General features: G+C 36.4%; 1 long non-coding RNA gene across 1 annotated transcript; it reads left to right on the top strand.

Moving 5' to 3' along the window:
• Nucleotides 1-13,738: 13,738 nt before the first annotated feature.
• Nucleotides 13,739-17,212, top strand: LOC140856983 (uncharacterized). Its single transcript, XR_012140484.1, has 3 exons — nucleotides 13,739-13,999; nucleotides 16,210-16,907; nucleotides 17,003-17,212. It is a non-coding gene; the product is annotated as an uncharacterized lncRNA (long non-coding RNA).
• The last annotated feature ends 3,427 nt before the right edge of the window (nucleotides 17,213-20,639 follow it).

Below are 20,639 nucleotides of genomic sequence, written 5' to 3'. Positions count from 1 at the left end.
TTGATTAAATCAGAATTTAATCGAGCTCAATTTTTAATCAAATCAGAAATCAATCACCTTAGCAATTAGATCATCTCATAACCTAGTCGGGTCAAACCAAATTCAAATCCAATTCAATTAGACTTGAACCAAATTACATTTCTCAATCAAATTGAGTTAATCAGCAATCTAATTGCTTATCAATCCTCCTTTAATTCACTAACTGTTAGCGAATTAATTCACTACAACTTTTGCATTAGATTAATCATCAATCGAATTGACGATTACATCCTAGAACGATTCTCAATCATTGATCAGCCACTTGATCAGACAGAAATTTTTTTGAGTGTGACCCCATAGGTTCGAACCTAAGTCAGTAGCACTGGAATAACTTTTTAAACTAATTGAAGTAACCATCTAGTAATAGACCCGATGTCCAAATAGGTTGAATGATTGCAATGCAATATTTAAGAACCTACTGGCATATGGTTACTGTATAATTCATCTCTTTGATCCTAATGCTTAAGGTAACCTAGAATTTAACTGTCAATCCTGAAATAGTTAACCACATTATATCTCAATCTTTCCAATCCATCACATGGATTATCCTGATCAAGATTTTACTAAATTGAAATACAGTGATGCATTAACTCCTGAATCCGGAGAGATCAATCCCATCTTAACTCACACACTGACTTAATAAGTACTTGACTGTACTCAAAAATCTAGCATTATTAAATTAAAAATTTAAATAATCCAGTATCAAAGTACAGTGAGTTGCTTTCAAGTCACCATGGTGATCTCAGGTCGGAGGAACACTTATACCCATACCCTTCACGAGCTACTCTTGATAGCAAAATTCTTCACAGTTGATTACGTTCAGTGCAAGTGTACTCCTACACTTCATTCGCATGCTATATCAGTGTCTCCACACTCCTTGGTTAAGAGGATAACCAACCTATATGGTATACAATGACCTACACTTGATATTGCTATCATCCTAGTAATAGCATATTATTAGGTCACAAACAAGTTTAAAAACTAAATGATAAATCTTTATTTATCAATTTAAAATAATCTTAAGGACTTCATTACAATACAAGAGTTCATATAGAAGATGTATAAAATTTTATGATGAAAAAACCAAATAACTTTATTACTGAAAATTTATATACAATTACAAAATGAGTCAACCATTAACAGATTGATAATTGGCTTTGGAAATAATTTCTAACAGTGTGTACCAGGACAAATATCTCAGTGATCTTTTTTTCTTATCTCACAAAGGATAGCTTAGTCATTTTTTCTTAAAGGCAGAATATACAGACTGAATAAGACTCGAAAGTCAATGAAGCCCGAGAGCCTATCTTTCTCTAATCTGTTAATCCTTTCTTCTTCTATATGATCTAGCCTAATGTGTCACATATACTTTAGATTAATTTCATCTCTAGGTCATTTATTTCCATGGCATTCACATTCTGCTTGGTTATATTCACAGAAATATCAACATGCAACTAATAGAGATTGTTAATTAAGAATCTACTTTCAACTATTTTATTTTCAAAATAAATGGTATAATAGTCCTTATGAAAACTAATTACATAGTTATCCTACACAAAATATGAAATAAAAATTAAATTTCTACTAGCCGCAGATACACAATAACAGTCCTTAAGAATCAAACTAAATCCTAATGATAGTCGCAAAGGGTATGTCCCCACAGCCACAGCAGCAACTCTTGCTCTATTTTTAACTTATAAAGTCAAATCACCATCCCTCAGCCTCCTACTATCCTCAAGACACTACATAGAAGTGCATAGATGAGCGCTAGAACCAGAGTCTATAACTTAACTAAATGCAGAAAAATTGTAAGGCTAGTTTCGATAATGAGTAGGTTAGACATACCTTCAGAAGGTGTGCCATCCTTCTTATTCTTCAGGCTAGCAAGATAAGTAGGGTAGTTCCTCATCTAATGGCCATCGTTTTTGCCATTGAAACACTTTTCTCTCTCTACGGCCTTCTTTTTAGGAACCTCTTTCCTCAGCCTATTCTCTACCTTCTGCTTATTCACAGACTTCTTTTTCTTCTCAATAGATTTTTTTTTAGAAGAATAAGTCCGCTCCATAACTAGAATAGTATTCCTTAAATTCTTCAAGGTGCCTTCCGTAGTCACCAGCATGTTGAGCAATTCGGTCTTTGTGCATTTAATATTATTCATATGGTAATTTATAATAAACTGCCCATATGAATTAGAAAGAGTATATAGGATCAAATCAATCTACAACTCTTTGTCCGTGAACATCTCGAGCTTCTCAATCTCCTCAAAGTCCTTAATCATTATCAAACAATGCTTATGGACTGAATGCCCATCATATATTTTCTTCTTGAAGAGTCTCTTGGACACTTCATAGCAAGCTGTGCAACTCTACTCACCATACAACTCTTGTAGGTGGACTAACATACTCCTGACAGTTTTCATATCCTCGTGCTGGCGTTGGAGCTTATTGGACATAGAAGCCAGCATGTAGCACCATGCCTTATTGTCGTCGTCCAACCACTTCCCATGGGTAGCCCTTTGATCAGGGGTCGGATGAGCTAGTAGTGCAGGAAGATCCTAATCAAGTACATAGCTTAGCTTTTCAAAACTCAAGACTATCTTTAAGTTTCTAAGCCAATCCTTGTAATTAGGTCCAGTCGATCGGTTGTTTTCTAAGATATGGACAAGAGGATTTGAAGCAGATATTTTCCTACACAGAGAAGAAGATTCTAGTTAGATTTTGTAATTGACTTCCTTATTTTTCTATAGAGAGAAGAAGGTTCTAGTTAGATTTTATAATTAACTTTTTAGTTTATTTTAAAAATTTTATTTTAAAAATAAACTGACTTTCACTATTTTCTCGAAACTCCCACACTTCTCGAGTGGAGAAATGAAAACATCCATGATTAGAATTTCAAGTGGGTACTGTGATCTCACTAATTGGTATATCATCTCATCTAATAGTTATTAGTGATATGTCAACCAATAAGTGGATAACTTTTATCCAATGCTTCTCAAGCAAATTACAGTGGTCACCGATCTCTAATTCCTGAAGCCTCACCTGATAGTTATTTACCACATTCTTTAGTTAAGTCAGATCCACCGTTCTTATGAAAGTGAAGCCATCATTGGAACCCTTACCTGATAGTTATTGGACCCAACTCCATCTTCATCCCACAGCATCTCATGCCAATAGACTGATTGCATCTTTCTTGATGCAACTGAACCACTATATCTAGTCGAGAATAGTCAACATCTGAAAGGATCCGCACATCCACAACGGTGGAAGATCGCTCGACTTAATATTTGTGAGGAGCTTAAATTTAGATCTTCTTTAGGTTTACTTATTTATTTACATTACATGTAAATCCATAATTACATTGGATCTACTAGTGAGATCGTATCTTGATTCATCAAGACTAGACTCATGGCGCAATGCAATCATGGTGAACTAAACACTAAGCACCCCAAATCAGATTTAGTCAACCAAATTGGTCAAGTAAGTGGAGATCGTGGGAGGCTCTCTGCTACCGATGTAATGGTTCTAATTAAGTAACCATCTTTTAAAGCACTTGTCTTAGACACCAATAGGCCAACCTCATCCAAATTGGCTATGACTTTTGGTTCCTCATGACAAATTGATCTATTGCAATCATCTAAGTAAATTCATGATACAATCCTACATTAAGGGTTGTAGTGACTCAATTTGATTACTACATATATCAATAAACTATATCGCAATTATCTCATAATCTGATTAAGTCTTTTCTTTTCTTAAAAGATGACTTATGATTTAAGGATCTCATCACTTATCATCCTAGGACAATCTTTCAGCATAACTAATTTTATGTCAGCACAACCTTATATCAGGATGAACTTAGACTAATCTAAAGCTTATCAATTAGATCTCTAATCTAAAATTTTAGATCCAATCTAAATTTTAGATACATAATTTAGGATTTCATCTTTTATCATCCTACGATAATCTTTCAACATAACTTTTATTATGCTAGGACAACCTATATCAGGATAAACTTTGATTAATCTTTTATTTATCAATTATAATTTTTGATTTTGCATTAATATTTTTGATCTAATAGTGTAGATCTAATCTAAATATCAGATCAAAGCACAAAAAATCAGAATCAAATTAAATAAAAATTTAGATCTAATCTAACAATTATGTTTATTTGAAAATAAAAAATTTAGGTCTCATCTAAATTTAATATATAATTGATAAATACTAATTTTTAGATCTAATCTGAAATAAAGATCTAATCATAAATAAAATAATTCAAATCTAATCTAAATTTTAGATTTAAGAATATGATCATACAACCTATGCTCTGATACCAATTGAAAGAAATATTGAAAAATATGTTCCAAAAACCAATCGTCAACCTGTTGATGGTTGAGCAATCTTGTATTGTAATTGATTTGTTAATAAATAAAATATATTTTTGGTATTTTCATCATAAGTTTTCATCTTCTAATGAACTCCGTTGTTGTGATGAAGTCCTTAGGACTATTTAGGTTCGATAAAGAGAAGATTTATCGATTAGTCCTTAAAACTGTTCACGACCAAATGATAGGCTGTTAATAAGAATGACAGCTTCTATCGAGCATAGGTCACTGTAGCCCATATGGGTTGGTTATCCTCTTAACCAAGGAGTGTGGAGACACTGGTATGGCATACAGATAAGATATAAGGGTACATCATCATTGAATGTGACCAACTTCAGAGTATTCTACTATCGAGAATGTCTCTGATGGGATATAGGTATAAGTGTCCCTTAGATCTGAGATCGCCTCAGTGACTTGCAAGCAACTCATTGTGCTTTGGTACTGGACTAATTGAATTTCTAATTCAGTGACGGAAGGCTTTTGGACATAGTCAAGTACTTGCAAAGTCAGAGTGTGATCAAGATGGGATTGACCACTCCAAGAGTTGGAGAAGAATGAGTCACTGTATTTCAATTTAGCAAAACCTTGGCCAAGATAATCCATCAGATGGATTTGATATTTTGAAATATAATATGGACAACCTAATCAGAGTTGACAGTTGAACTCTGAGGTATCCTATGAGTATTTTGATCAAGGGGATGAATTATATGAAAACTATATCCGCATGGGTTCTAAGGATGTTATTCTATACATTTGACCTATCCGACCATCGAGTACCATTGCTAGATGATCATTTTGATTAATATAAAAATTTATTTCTGTACTACTGACTTAGGTTCGGACCTATAAGGTCACACACATTAGAATTCATGATTTGATTAGATGGTTGATCAACGATTAAGAATCGTTCTAGGGTTAAACGATCAATACGATTGACATTTAACCTAGTGCAAGTGTTGCAGGAGGATCGATTAGCAATTCGATTGCTAATTGGCTTAATTTGATTAAGTCAATGGGCTGAGATTAAGTCTAATTAAATATAATTTAAGTAAATTTAGTTTGGACTTGATTGGATCAAGTCCAATTAGTTTATTGGATAAGCCAAGTGCAAAGAAAAACTAGTCCTAGTTCAATTAGGACTTGGATCAACCTAATTTCTAATTTGATTAGAAAATTAAATCAGATTTAAATCTAATTTAGTCTAATTAAATTAGGCTCTTAATTAGATTAAGATCTATTTTAATTAAGTTTATTTGTTTTAGTTTGATTTGGTTTGAGAAACCAATTTTGAACAAGTCATAAATTGAATCCTAGTAAGATTAGGATTCCACCTTGCGCCACCTTAGCCCCCCACGTCCACTCTCTCTTATCCCACACCCACTCTCTCTTATGTTGTGTGACAAAACCCTCTCTCCCAGGTCTTCACACATGCCCAAAATATTTCTCTCTTTCTCTCTTACATGGAATGTGGTTGTGGATCAAGTCAAAGTAGGAATTAGTTTAGATTTCAAATTCTATGAGATAGAGTTTTAGGAAACCAAAACTCTTTCTTTATGGCATTGATTTTATCCAAATTTTTTTTTGAGATTTTTATAGCTTTTATGGAACATAATATGCACCATTTGCTGGTGATCCATGGTAGAAAAAGAAGGAGGGGATGCCCAAGAGTTGGGCGCCCCTTGTCTTGCCTTGTTTGGATAATCCTTGACTAGGTATTTGACCTAGATAAGGACTCTTCATATCTCTCTATTTAAAATAAATTTCTTCATGAAATTTTTGTGAATTAAAGAGCATTGAGAGACCTTTAGGGTGTCCAAAAATCAAGGAGAAAGAGTCTTAGGGCGTAGAGATCTAATAGACACAAAACTAGGTGTTTGGGTTAGAGCAAAGAGAAGAAGAAGAGGGTCTTCTTCTAGAGTTGCTGGGTTCATCTCTTTCCTTCCTCCATCTGTAAGTTTTCTGAGAGTGTCTCATCTAAAATTCTTCTCCTACTTCTCATTCTTAGAAGAGTCCAAATCAAGAAGAAGGAGGTATCTGATCGACCATCGAAGAAGGATCAGCACAGTACTAGCATACTGTGCTGATTTCCTGAATCAGGACTTCTGATCATGATTCGTGGACTCGTGTGGATGACTTCTAGAGGTCGGATGCATGTGCGGCTTGCAATATCATCCTCAAGTCTGGATCAGTAAAGTTAGAATGTCTAACTTGCAAGGTAATAGATCTGATCTATTATATTTTACATACATTAGATGTAGTATAGAAACATGTTGATATGATCAACATGTAGTTCTTGCTCTTCATATTTTAATTTTTGATTTAATGCCATATAATAATCATGTAATAGGATCTTAGATCTTGGGATTCTTTAATTTTATAAGATAAATTTTGATTTATTTTAGTCTTCCACTGCCTGATCTTGAAAAAATTTCAAGATCTAATCCTAAAACCCTAGATCTGGTTCCTTCAAGAAAAACTAGGACAGCATGCATGCTAGAACAACAAAAACTTTTATACATATAGTAAAAAAAATTTATTTAACATCCAACTTCTAGATGTCATTTCATGAGATCATCCCTATCATGTTCTTAAGATCTATATGTAGCAAATAAAAATTTAGAAAAGTAAAAATATGAAGATCTCATCTTCATCTTTGTGCAGTAGGTATTCATCATGATTCAATGATCATGGATATCTCTTTGATTTTTTTTGAGCCGCACAAGCATCCGATCTCTACAGGTATCCATGAAAATGATCTATATTGTCTTTCTTTATTTCTTTTCCAACAAACTAGCAAGCCACCCTAACGAAGATGGAAGAAGAAGAAGAAAGAACACCTTCTCTCTTGATATGGCACCAACCTTTGGCGTGTAGAAAAGAGGATGTCCAACTCTTGGGTGTGGAGACCAAGGATGCCCCACCTGTGGGCATGGAGGCATGAGGAAGAGAGGAGAAGGAGAGGATGTGAAAACCAAAGAGAAAGAGGAGGTGTGGGGCTTGGTAGCTTAGGGTTTTGAGATCTATCTCAAGGCCTTTTTATAAGCCAAAAGGAGTCCTACTTGGTTTAGGATTTTGATCAAATCACATCCTTATCTCATAAGGAATCCAAAACCAACTCACACTAGGACTCTTAGGTGCCTCCTACTTGCTCTAATTGGCATCTAAACCAAATGGGGCATGCGTCCCATCTTCCTCTCCTATTCCTTGCCGCATAAGGTCAAGGGGGCGCCAATAGTTGGCACCCCATGGATCCAATCCAATTGGGCGCGAGCCCAATTTCTTCCACCTTTATTTATGATGAAAAATCAACTCTTGACTGTCCATATTACATATAATTGACTTGATCCAATATCTATCTCATAAGAATTCAAGTCTAAAAAAAAATTGGGTTTAACCATGTGCTAGCATAGTATTCCTAAACCCAATAAGATTTTTTAAATCCTTAACCCAATTAAATCATATGAATCCAATTGCTCAATCCTAGATCAATTTTCTTTGTATGTGATCCATAGGTTAAATTCTATCTGAAAGTAGGATATATTATAATCTCTATCAATAATATCATTGAAACTCCTTTCAATAGATCGAAACCCTTTTCAATTCAGCCAATTTGAGGATTATTGATCATCTGAATAATTCTCAATTAATCCTACAATCCATTAGTGACACCTAACAATATATAGTGGTAATCCAGCAGAACTGAATAGATGATCTTCTAGATGCAGTTGCCGTATGATCCGACTCTTCTATCATGATGAGTCTTGACAAGACTAAGATTATGAATAACTCGTCAACCTGATCTTGTCATATATAAGATTCAATCAATCTGAGTTCTTAGTGAAACTTATGAAAACTTCTTTTCATCATTTGCACTTGCCATAGCCATGAGTTTTCGAATTTAGTTTCATGATCCTCATAAGACTTCTCCCTTGCTATCAGGATCGATAGATCCCATATAGGTGCACATCCTATTTCTACAATGAACCTATTACAGCCAACATACACCTCAAGATTTCATATGACTAGGAGATCGAGTTATGGTATAGTTAAACTACAGCAATCTCATTATGAATAGTCTAGATACCGTAAGTTAAAAAACTATTCACACAACTGTAGCATCGAGTATGTCATGATGAGAAGGTAGATATCCAAGTGATTACTCATGTGAGTCACGCTCGGCACCCTTATTCTCTAACAAGCACCTACATTCTCGCTTAGTATTTCTATACTGTAGATTCAAGACTCATCTACCCATAAAGAAGCGATCCATGCACCAACCTATCTAGATCAATCACTGTCTCCATGATGATCCTATGGTCAGAAGTTGTTTATGAATTAACCATCAATGACACATGTCTTAAATTCTTAATTCTTGAAAATATGTATCATCATCTTATTAATTCATTAGACGATTCATAGACATATTATATAATATGAATCAATAAATAATCTAAATTTTATTTCATTAATAAGTCAAGATTATAAACTATGTCCTTAGAAAGATTATATGTGTCGACCTAATTAACTTCTAGGGCATACATCTAATAGCCTTATGATGGCTCTACAGACCCACTTGATCATCTGGAGAGCTACAAAGCTCTCATACTGATTCAGGGGGCTTTGGATGTCCTCCTCCATTTGGCTTTTCCAGCTATTCTCAAAAATACTGCTCAAGTTTGGTACTCCAGAGTTCAACCAAGAAGCATTCGATCTTCCAAGCAATTTGAACAATTATTTATGGTGCACTTCAGCACCAACAGAAGAATGCCACAAAATTTCAACAATCTCTTCTCCATCAAGTAGTGAGAAAGGGAATCATTGAGGGACTATGTGGCATGCTTCAATGACACCATATTAGAAGTCCACCAGTTCAACGAATCAATGGCCATATCGACCATGAAAAGGGGACTTCAGAACTTCAAGTTCACATACTCCCTAAATACGAAGTTCTCCAGGTCTTATTCTGAACTGCTTGAGCACACACAGAAGTATATACGCACCGTCAAAGGCACAACTGATTGGCACCAAACTGAAGGAAAAGGCCAAAAGAAACAGAAGAGGAGTGGAACCTTAGAGGGACCCAGCAAGGCCCAAACTGACAAGGATGCTCCACCCCACCGACAAAGTTCGAAGCCAAAAACTCTCAGTCATGGGTATACTCTTACACCCCGCTCTCCGCTCCATGTGCGCAGATCCTCATGAAAATTGAAGAAGCAAATTACCTCCAATTGTTGGATTCTGATGATGCAATAGAATATAGATTTCAAAAATTTTAACATACATTCAATATTTGAAAACAAAGTTTAACATTTAAACAAGACCACCGAAACACAAAACCCTAGGAACCCCTTGATGATTTCAATCAAATCACAAATAACATGCATATCAGGAGAAGATCAAAAGTCATATACCACCATGAAGATCAAGAACTGATAATTTTGAGATCTCCATGAGACTTTAAAGTAGAAGTCCTCCAACGATGATCCACATGAGATTGATCAAGGCCCTTCCCAACTTGATATGGTGTTGTAGCCTTCTTCTCAAGTACGCTGCCGACCGTCCTTCGCAAGAACTCATTGCACCATCACTTGTATGCCGTCATGACCTCTGTTAGTACCACTCTAGAAACTCTTTTCCAAAGTATCATATCACACAAAAATAAATCAGATGTTTAACACTTGAACAAACTAATTTTTGGACAAACATCACATGCTTTCCAATTTTCTTCTCCCTTCCTTTCCATTTTATCTCCCTCCTTTTTCTTATCTTTTTTTTAATTTTTTTCCATTATTTTCTCTTATTTCCATGCCCATCCTCAACCAAAAATTGCACATTCAATTTGGTTGTGGCACCCCCTTTAAATAGTAAACATGGGGCGACTCTTTGGGACGCCAACTCTTAGCATCCCTTAACTATTACATGCTCCAATTAATTTTTTTATGTAATCCAAAGAGTTTGCATGGAAACTAAAGAGGTTAACCAATAGAAAGTCTCTTTCTCTATCTGAAAAAAATTAATACACCAACTCTTGACGTGTGGGATAAGGAGAGAAGGCATGAAACTAAGAGTCCATGCCATTAAAGACTCTACCAAAAATTCAACGCACAAAGAGGGGCGTCCAAAATATTTTTGGCATGTGGTTTCCTTGCCAGAGAAAAACTCTTCCTTCTCTCCTATTCGCATAATTCCAAGAGTCATCTGATGACACGATGAATTAAAACAAATGCATGGAAATAAATGGAAGGAATGAAGAGTTTAAAGTGAATAGGACTCTTCCAATTCATCGCCAAATAATGGGATGTCCAATATTTATTTTGCCATGGAGTTCCTACTAAGAGAAGGACTCCACTTCCTCTTCCATGTCCCACATCCCAAGGCACCATCAGATGGTGCACAAATTTAAGGAATGAGTGGAACATGTAAGAATTTTGAAAGGAGTAAGAAAGAAGGACTCACCTTCTTAATTCCCAAAATAAATATGATGCCACCCATTATTATGCATGTGGTTTGACATGGAGGAGGTTGATTCCATGTGGAACACTTCCACAAAATCATATAAAACCAACTAATAAACTAGATGGTTCAAACCTAATTACATTAGGTCAAGGCAACAAGTCTAGGTTAGCACAAATACATTTGCACTGAACCCAATTGGGAACTTGAACTAATTCATATATTAGCAATTCAATTAACCCATTGAATTTATAATAAATTCAAATTGATTGGATCAAGATCAAATTTTTATTGTGTGTGATCCATTGGGTTCCAAATCTAGCCAGCAGTGGATCAAAATTCTCGACGTAATCCTAATCCGATTAGATTAGGTCGGCTCGAGAGTCCCAATCAACTAGGACTCTTCCTAATTGATTCTCGAATTAAACTCTTTTAATTTTGAGAAGTCTACAAGTCAAAATTAACGTCTCGCAATGTGTCATCACTATCCAAAAGATTTGAAATTTGATAGAAATATCAAAATTACTCTTCTGTGATGAGTTATCGTACAATTCAATCCTTCGATCACACAACATCCTGAAAAAGCCATAGGTATGAAAATATGTCAAACTCAAATACCTAACCATATGTATCTCGATCTAATGATGATGACTCGATTGATGAATCAGTAGAAATTATTTCTACTGTTCATCTTTGCTCTGGCTAGAGACTCTCAGAGTCATCATCCTATAAGATCACATAGGATGTTCTCTCCTCCTACAAGGAGTGATCGATTCTTTATTGACCACACATAACCTCTATGCACACTTTGCCATACCTAGAATATCCCACACTCATTTCAAAGTGGTGTGCTAAAGAATAAATCAAAGTAAGGGTCCATATACATAAGGTACCATGGTGATCTCAGATCAAAAGATCACATGCACCACTTTCACTAAAGAACCATCTATTGACATGCTATAACGCTCCATCAGATGTTCTTTTACAGGTCTGTTCAGTGAATTCATTCTCTAATGAGCACCTACATCCTTGTATTAGTGCCACCACATAAGTGGTTGTGAGATCAACCACCCTCTTCATTGAGCATACATAGGATGTGTTAGATGTGTGCCCTAGATGCCAGATTGACTGACACATTTCTGTACAAATCTAAGGATAAATTTATAATTTTGACTATAAATCAATAAATGGGTTATTCTTCTATCACATTGTGTACATTGTGTCTGTGATACATCCTTTGAGTTAGTAGGAATGTCAATTCATATTTTCAAGAGTTAAAAATTTAAGGCATAAATTTACATAACTAACTCATAAACAGCTCCTGACCTTAGGATCATCACGAAGATGGTGATCGATCCGGAAGGTTGGTGTACGATCACTTTCTTAAGGTAGATATGTCTTGAGTCTACGGTGTGGAGACACTGGAGTGAGAGTACAGATATTCATTGAGAACGAGAGTACTGAGCGTGACCATATCGAGCAGTCATAAGAAAATCTACCTTCTCATTGATGACTAGCTCAATGCTGCAGTTGTGTGTCTAGTTCTTTGACCTGAGGTGCATCGACAGTTCACCTTGAATATGTTATAGTTTGACTACACCATAACTCGATCTTCTAGCCATTCAAAATTCTGAGGTGTATGTTGGCTGTAGTATATTCATTGTAGGAACTAGGTCGCACCAAGATGGGATCTATCAATCTTGATAGATGAGAGGAGTAGTCCTATGATGATCGAAAGATCGAGTCCTTAAGCCCATGGCCATGGTAGAGTAAATAATAGAAAAAAAGTTTTTCATTGGGGTTTCACATCGGACTCGGATCGATCGATTGATTCATATGACTGATGTTGGGTTTGACGAGTTCACCTTAACCCTAATTCAGTCGGGACTCATGATAGAGGAACTCAATCACATAGGTAACTGCACCGAGAGGTTTGTCTTTAGTTCTGATGGGTTGCCACCATATACTGCTAGGTGTCACTGATGGATTTTGGGAGCAATTAGAATGATCTTGATGATCGATCATTCTAATTGTCTAAATTAGAAGAGTTCTGGTCCATTGAAAGGAGTTTTGATGATGAGATCATGACATGTCTCATTACCATATGGAATTGAACCTAACTGGATCACACAAATAAGGATTAGGGTCTAGATGTCATCAATTGGGCTAACCCAATTGATTTGGATAAGATCCAATTAGGTTCAAGGAAATCATGTTAGCACATGATTGAGCCTAACTTTCTTCTTGTATAATCTTTTCTGTCTCTACTTAGCCAAATATGATTTGACTCATCCAGAGAACCTTGAGAAGGTATCTCTCAGTCTAAATGAAGCTTATCTAGCTCAGAAAAGGCTTATCTTAATTCATGAGATGAATTTAAGACAAGCACCTGCTTATTCCTGTCACCTACCAATTTCATTTTAGGATATTTATCAAAAGTTGACATATGGGTCTTAAATTGAAGGCCACTTGGCAAGAGCTTATTGGAAGATTTTTATGGAGCCAAACCACATCAAATTGGGTGCCATAATCAGATTATGGCACGAGTCCAATTGGATTAAGTGGGTGCCCCAAGTGGATAAGGTTGGAGAGTCTTGATAAGATTGGACTCTTTGGCGCCAACCTCTCTTTGTCCTTATCCAGTGTTGGTGCCAACTTTGAGATAGAGGCTTGGATTCTTATCTAATGTGATCAGATGACATCAAGCAACCAATCAAAATTTTTTCAAAATTTATTAGAATTTTTTGATTGGTTGAATGATGTGGCACTGCACAGCATACAGGGTCTATATAAACCCTTCTATGCCTGGGATTTTAGGCTGAAGTTGTTTTATGCAAAAAACCTAATAGCTGCTGCCCCCTCCCTTCTTCTCCATGTCCTCCTTGCTCTCCTATCTCCCCTCTTCATGTCCAAGGAGTTGGACATGAATCTGGTGCAAGAAAAAGGTGTGGTGATGCCTGGAACAGGAAGGCTGTAGGACATCTTCGATAGGCTGCTGCTCCAACTTCAGAAGGAGTTCCAGGTTTTGCCTGAGTAGATATCGGTAGAGGCCAGGCACTTATGTGGCTACATCAGAATCTCAGGCTGTACTGAGATCATCTACAGGGTAATCGGATTACCCTTGAGGTATGTCTATACTTCTCATACTTTTAGATTTAATTTTAGATTTTTAAATATCAAATAATAAAATTAAATCTAACAAATATTAGATCTGAAACAGTATAGGATAAAATTTTTAAATTATTCTGCCCCTGATTTGATGAAATCTGGAAGATCCTATAAAAGAAAAAGGTGGTTTTTCCGTCAACTGGTATCAGAGCCAGGTTTTTGGCTCTATTTTAGATCTAATTTAGATCTAATTTTTTTATATTTATTTATTTAATATTTAAAAGATTTCAGATATCATATCAGATATGATAAGATCTGAAATCAAAATATTTAAAATTAAATCTAATAAGATCTAACATGCATGAGATGCATGACTAGACTAGGATTAGTTGAATCCATGAACAGTCTTAAGTTTTATATTTTAATGAGATTAAAATATGAATTAAATTTAATTATTCTTTATTTTTTTGATATTATAAGTATTATAATCAGATCAAAAAATAAAAAATAAAATTTTAATTTTTTCATAAAATTGATCTGTTGCATGCCTAGACTGGTTGTAGAATTGTTCCAGTAACTTGTCTAGAATAGATTTAATTTTGAATAGTTCAATTTAAATTTTATTTTTTAGATATTACATGTGATGTATCAGATTTGAAAGTATATTAATTAGATCAATTTTTGATACATGAGATGTATGTAAAGCATGTATTAATTAGATCTTAAATTGTATATGAGATATGTAAATTTACATCTAACTAGTTTTGTAGTTAAATTTATATTTTTGATTAAGGTATTCCTCATGGCCGTCCAATCATAAGAACAAAGTAGGGTTTTAAGACTCTCTCTTCTCATTCAATGGGGTGTTCTTATGACGTGTAGGGGTACCGTGCATTCATCCTTAATCAGAAATCAAAACTTACTTTTCTGTAAAATCCTAGATCCTGAAATCCTAGGATTTATTTTATATGTTTTCTTTATGAACCCAAACTTAATTAATGAATTAAGTTTATGAAATCAATTTGGTCTAAAATTGAAAATTTCAGATCGAAGATATTTTCATAAAATTAGATTCGGACTTGGGTAGCTCAATTAGGTCTAGCGGTTGATTAAATCGAATCAAGAGTTGGTTAGGTGGGATCATAAAAGATAATAATTTACCAGCCTAATGGGATTAAGTCTAGGTCAAGATCGAATCATATTTAGATGTGACTCGATCAAGTTAAGACCTAATTTGGCTCAGTGGTTAGAGTCTGGATTGTAGGCTAACCCAATTAGTTATGGTTCGATAATTTGGTGTCTAAGGTAAGTTGGGCAGATACGACCGACTGATTTTTAATTGGAAGCTACTCGACTCGAATGCATTTTTGTCGAGTTAATGATATATCCCTTCCATCGATCTCACTTATCTGGCCATATGTGTCGACTCAATTCTGATTTGAGGTGGCTAACAATTCAAGATGACCCATGCCACTAGGTTAGTCATAATTGTTATGACTATATCAAGTCAAGTTTAATGAGACCTAAATCAAATCTCCCTAAAAAAATATTAAGTCTAGGTCTTCCACCATTGTGGATGTGCGGGCCCTTTTCGGAGTTGATTGTTCTCGACTGGTTACAGTGACTCAGTTGCACCAGGAAGATGCAACCATGTCCATTAGGCATTGGATGCTACGAATTAGAGGATGGGTTGGGCTCAATATTTCGGATACGGTGAGGGATCCAATCAGGAATCTAGTTCATGCAAATGGTGGGTCTGACTTAACTAAGGATTGAAAAAATATTTCAGACACGGTGAGCTTCATGAATTAGAGATCAAGTTTTGAATGCACCATGATTAGAGAATCATTGGATAAGAGTTGTCCACTCATCGGTTGATCCATCACTAATAACTGTTAGGTGAGGTGATGAGCCAGTTGGTGAGATCGCACCATCCACTAGAAATCACTGATCACGGAGATTTTCACATCTCTACCAAGGGAGTGTAGGGATCTGAGAAAATAGTGGGAGCATAATTTATTTAAAAATGAAACTCCTAAATAAATTGGTTAAGTTTGATTACAAAATCTAACTAGAAACTTTCAACTTTCTAAAAGAAACATGTCTACCTCCAACCCCCTGACCAAAATACTAGACACCCACAGATTGACTGGACCCAATTTTAAAGACTGTTGAGGAACTACAGAATTATTTTAGGTTTCAAAAAATTGACTCATGTCTTGGATCAGGACCCACCTGCCATGCCAGCCGTCCGACTGCTAAACAGAGAGCATCTTTGAAAAAGTGGATGGATGATGATAACAAAGCAAGGTACTACGTGTTGGGTGCAATGTCTGATGACTTGCAACGCCAGCATGAGAATATTTTGACTATCTACCAAATGTTGGCTCACCTGCAAGAGTTATTTGGTGAACAGAGTCGCGCAGCCAAGTATCAAGTCTGTCAAAGACTTTTTAAGGCCAAGATGCGTGATGGGCAGTCAATTCAAGATCATTGTTTGACAATGATCAAGGACCTTGAGGAGCTTGAAAAACTCAGTATCATCTTAGACAAGGATTTTCAGATTGATGTGATCCTTCAGTCCTTGTCCGATGCATATGGTCAGTTCATCATGAACTTCCATATGCATAAGATGCGTATATTGGTCGAGTTAATGAACATGCTGGTTATGGCTGAGTTTCTATGAAGGATTCAAAAGACTCAATTCTTACTATGGAGTGGACTTCTTTCAAGAGAAAGTCTTTTGGAAAGAAAAAGAAGTCTGCGAAGAAGCAGAAGATGGATGGCAAGAAGAAGAAGACAGAACAGAAGAAGAAGGCTGCTGATAAGGAAAAATATTTTCACTGCTAATCAAATGGCCATTGGAAGCAGAACTGTCCTCAGTACCTGGCCACCCTAAAGAATAAGAAGGATGGTCCTTCTGGAGGTATGCTCATTTTAGAATCTAACCTTACAATTTCTTCTGCATCCAGTTGGGTGTTTGACTCTGGTTCTAGTGCTCATTTGTGCACTTCTATGCAGGATCTTGAGGAGAGCAGGAGGCTGAGGGATGGGGAGATGATCCTATGCATCGAAAATGGAGCAAGAGTTGCTGCTGTGGCCGTGAAAATCTACCCTCTGCGATTATCATTAGGATTAAATTTAGTTTTAAAAGACTGTTATTATGTACCTGCAGCGAGCAGGAATTTGATTTCTGTTTCATGTTTAGCACAAGAAGGCTATGTGATTAGCTTTTATAAGGACCATTGTAATATTTTTTATGAAAATAATAAAGTTGCAAATGATTTTGTCATTAACGGTCTCTATCAGTTACATGTTGATGTATCTGTATTTAATATCGAGCAAAATGTGAATGTCATAGGAATTAAAAGGCCTAGAGATAGTTTAAATAATAGGTATCTGTGGCACCTAAGGCTAGGTCATATAGCGAAAGACAGGGTTAACAAATTAGAGAAATTCAGGCCATTGAGTCCGTTGACTTTCGAATCATATCCAGTTTGTGAATCATGCCTCCAAGGCAAAATAACCAAGTTTCCTTTTGTGGGACATGGGAAAGGGCCACAGACCTACTTGCCCTAGTACATATGGATGTGTGTGGCCCATTTGATGTGCCGGCTAGAGGCAACTATGTCTACTTCATTATCTTTATCGATGATATGTCTAGGTATGGATATGTATTTCTAATGAAACACAAGTCTGAAGCTTTTGAAAGGTTCAAAGAATTCAAACATGAGGTGAAAAACAAACAGAAAAGCCCATTAAGGTTCTTCGATCAGATCGAGGAGGTGAATACCTTAGTCGGAAGTTTCTAGACTATCTTAAGGATAATGGTATAGTCTCTCAATGGACTCCACCTGGAACGCCTCAACTCAATGGGATTTCAGAATGGAGAAATCAGACCCTATTAGATATGGTCCGTTCCATGATGAGCTTCATGGACCTCCCTGAATTTTTTTGGGGACATTGTCTCATGACAATAATTTATGTATTGAATAGAATTTCCTCTAAAACCATTCCTACCATACAATATGAGATATGGCATGGTAAGAAGCCAAGTCTGAATCATCTCAGAATTTGGGATTGTCTGGCTCATGTCAAGAGACAGCAGACGGACAAGTTAGAGTTCAGATCTTTTAGAGCTCGATTCATAGGATATCCTAAAGAGTCATTAGGATACTATTTTTATATTTTGAAAGACCACAATATGATTGTGAGTCGAAATGCTATTTTTCTTGAAAAATAGTTTATTCAAAATGGTGGCATCGGAAGAATAATTAAGCTTAAGGAGAATGTCTTCCAAGAGCAACGAGCTAAAGAACCTGAGGAACCAAATCAATCAGAACCAGTCCTAATACAACCTCTTCCACCTCATAGATCGACTAGGATTTTTTATCCTCCTGAAAGGTACTTAGGTATCATACAAGAGGATGTAGAGGAAATATTCTTCACAGAAAATGGGGTTCATGGTGATGATCCCAAGACCTATGACAAGACGCTATCAGATATCGACTTCGAGAAATGGTTAGAGGCAATGAGATCAAAAATTGACTCAATGCACTCAAATCAAGTCTGGACCTTGGTAGATCCACCTGAAGGTATTGTATCTATTGGGTGTAAATGGATCTTCAAGAGAAAGATAGGTGCAGATAGGAATGTGGAGACATTCAAGAGTAGGCTCGTAGCGAAAAGTTATAGTCAGCGTGAAGGCATTGACTATCAGGATACCCTCTCGCCCGTAGTCATGCTAAAATCCATCCGTACATTGCTTGCTGTTGCAGCCTATTTCGATTATGAAATATGGCAGATGGACGTGAAAATGACGTTCTTAAATGAACATCTTGAGGAAGATATCTATATAGAACAGCCACTTGGTTTCACATCCAATGATGATGATCACAAGGTCTGCAAGCTGTAAAAGTCCATTTATGGACTTAAGTAAGCATCTCGGAGCTGAAATACTCATTTCAATGATGTGATCAAAATATTTAGTTTCATCAAGAACGAGGAGGAACCATGTGCCTTTAAAAAGGTCAGTGGGAGAGCGGTTTTCTTCTTCGTATTGTATGTAGATGACATCCTCTTAATTGGGAATGACATTCCCATGTTGACCTCAATCAAAGTATGGTTGTCTAAGGAGTTTTCTATGAAAGATCTAAGAGAGGCATCCTTTATACGGGTATTAAGGTCTATAGAGATAGACCAAATAGGATGCTCGGACTTTCACAGAAGATGTATATAGAGGAGGTGCTAAAAAGGTTTAGCATGAAAAACTCCAAAAGAGGTTTAGTACCTTCATCTCTCCAAGAAATGTGCCCTAGCACACCTGAGGAGATTGAACGCATGAGCAAGATCCCTTATGCTTCGGTAATAGGAGCATCATGTATGCATGCTATGTACACGACCTGATATAGCCCATGCTGTGAGTGTCACAAGCAGATATCAGTCGAATCCAGACGAAGAGCACTGGACTTCTGTGAAATGTATCCTTAAGTACTTGAGAAGGACTAAGGATATATTTCTAGTCTTTGGGAATGGAGAACTCCAGATTCAGAGATATACAGACTCAGACTTTATATCTGATATAGATGATCGAAAGTCGACATCTGGGAGTCTGTTCATTTGCAATGGTGGTGCAGTCAGCTGGAAGAGTTCCAAGCAGACGGTGATTGCTGATTCCACCATGGAGGCAGAGTACATTGCTGCATCGAAGCTACGAAGGAGGTATTATCTTACAAGAAGTTTGCCGCAGAGCTTGGAGTGACTCATCGGATGCCATACCTCTTTACTATGATAATAATGGCGCCATAGCCCTAGCTAAGGAGCCAAGTCTCACCAGAAGTCCAAGCACATCGAGCGGTGATTTCATTTGATCTGTGATTACCTCAAAAGGGTTATGTCGAGGTCAAGAGAGTCGACTCCACAGACAATGTGGCAGACCACTGATAAAGCCATTAGGCCAACAAAAGATCGAAGCCCACCTTGAGAAGATGGACTTAGATATGTAGCCAATTGCATTAGGTCAAGTGGGAGTTTGTTAGATGTGTGCCCTAGATGCCAGATTGGCTGACACATTCCTGTACAAATCTAAGGGCAAATTTATAATTTTGACTATAAATCAATAAATGGGTTATTCTTCTATCACATTGTGTATATTGTGTCTGTGATACATCCTTTGAGTTAGTAGAATGTCAATTCATATTTTCAAGAGTTGAAAATTTAAGGCATGAATTTACATAACTAACTCATAAACAGCTCCTGACCATAGAATCATCACGAGGATGGTGATCGATCTGGAAAGTTGGTGTACGATCGCTTCTTAGGATAGATGTTCTTGAGTCTATAATGTGAAACACCGAGCGAGAGTACAGGTATTCATTGAGAACGAGAGTACTGAGCGTGACCATATCGAGCAGTCATAAGGAAGTCTACCTTCTCGTCGATGACTAGCTCGATGCTGCAGTTGTGTGTCTAGTTCTTTGACCTGAGGTGCATCGACAGTTCACCTTGAGTGTGTTATAGTTTGACTACACCATAACTCGATCTCCTAGCCATTCGAAACTCTGAGGTGTATGTTGGCTGTAGCATATTTATTGTAGGAACTAGATCGCACCAAGATGGGATCTATCAACCTCGATAGATGAGAGGAGTAGTCCTATGA

Source organism: Elaeis guineensis, chromosome 4 (assembly GCF_000442705.2).
Source record: "Elaeis guineensis isolate ETL-2024a chromosome 4, EG11, whole genome shotgun sequence".
NCBI lineage: Eukaryota > Viridiplantae > Streptophyta > Magnoliopsida > Arecales > Arecaceae > Elaeis > Elaeis guineensis.
Note: the sequence above shows the minus strand (reverse complement) of the source record. Positions and strands in the feature narration are given on the sequence as shown.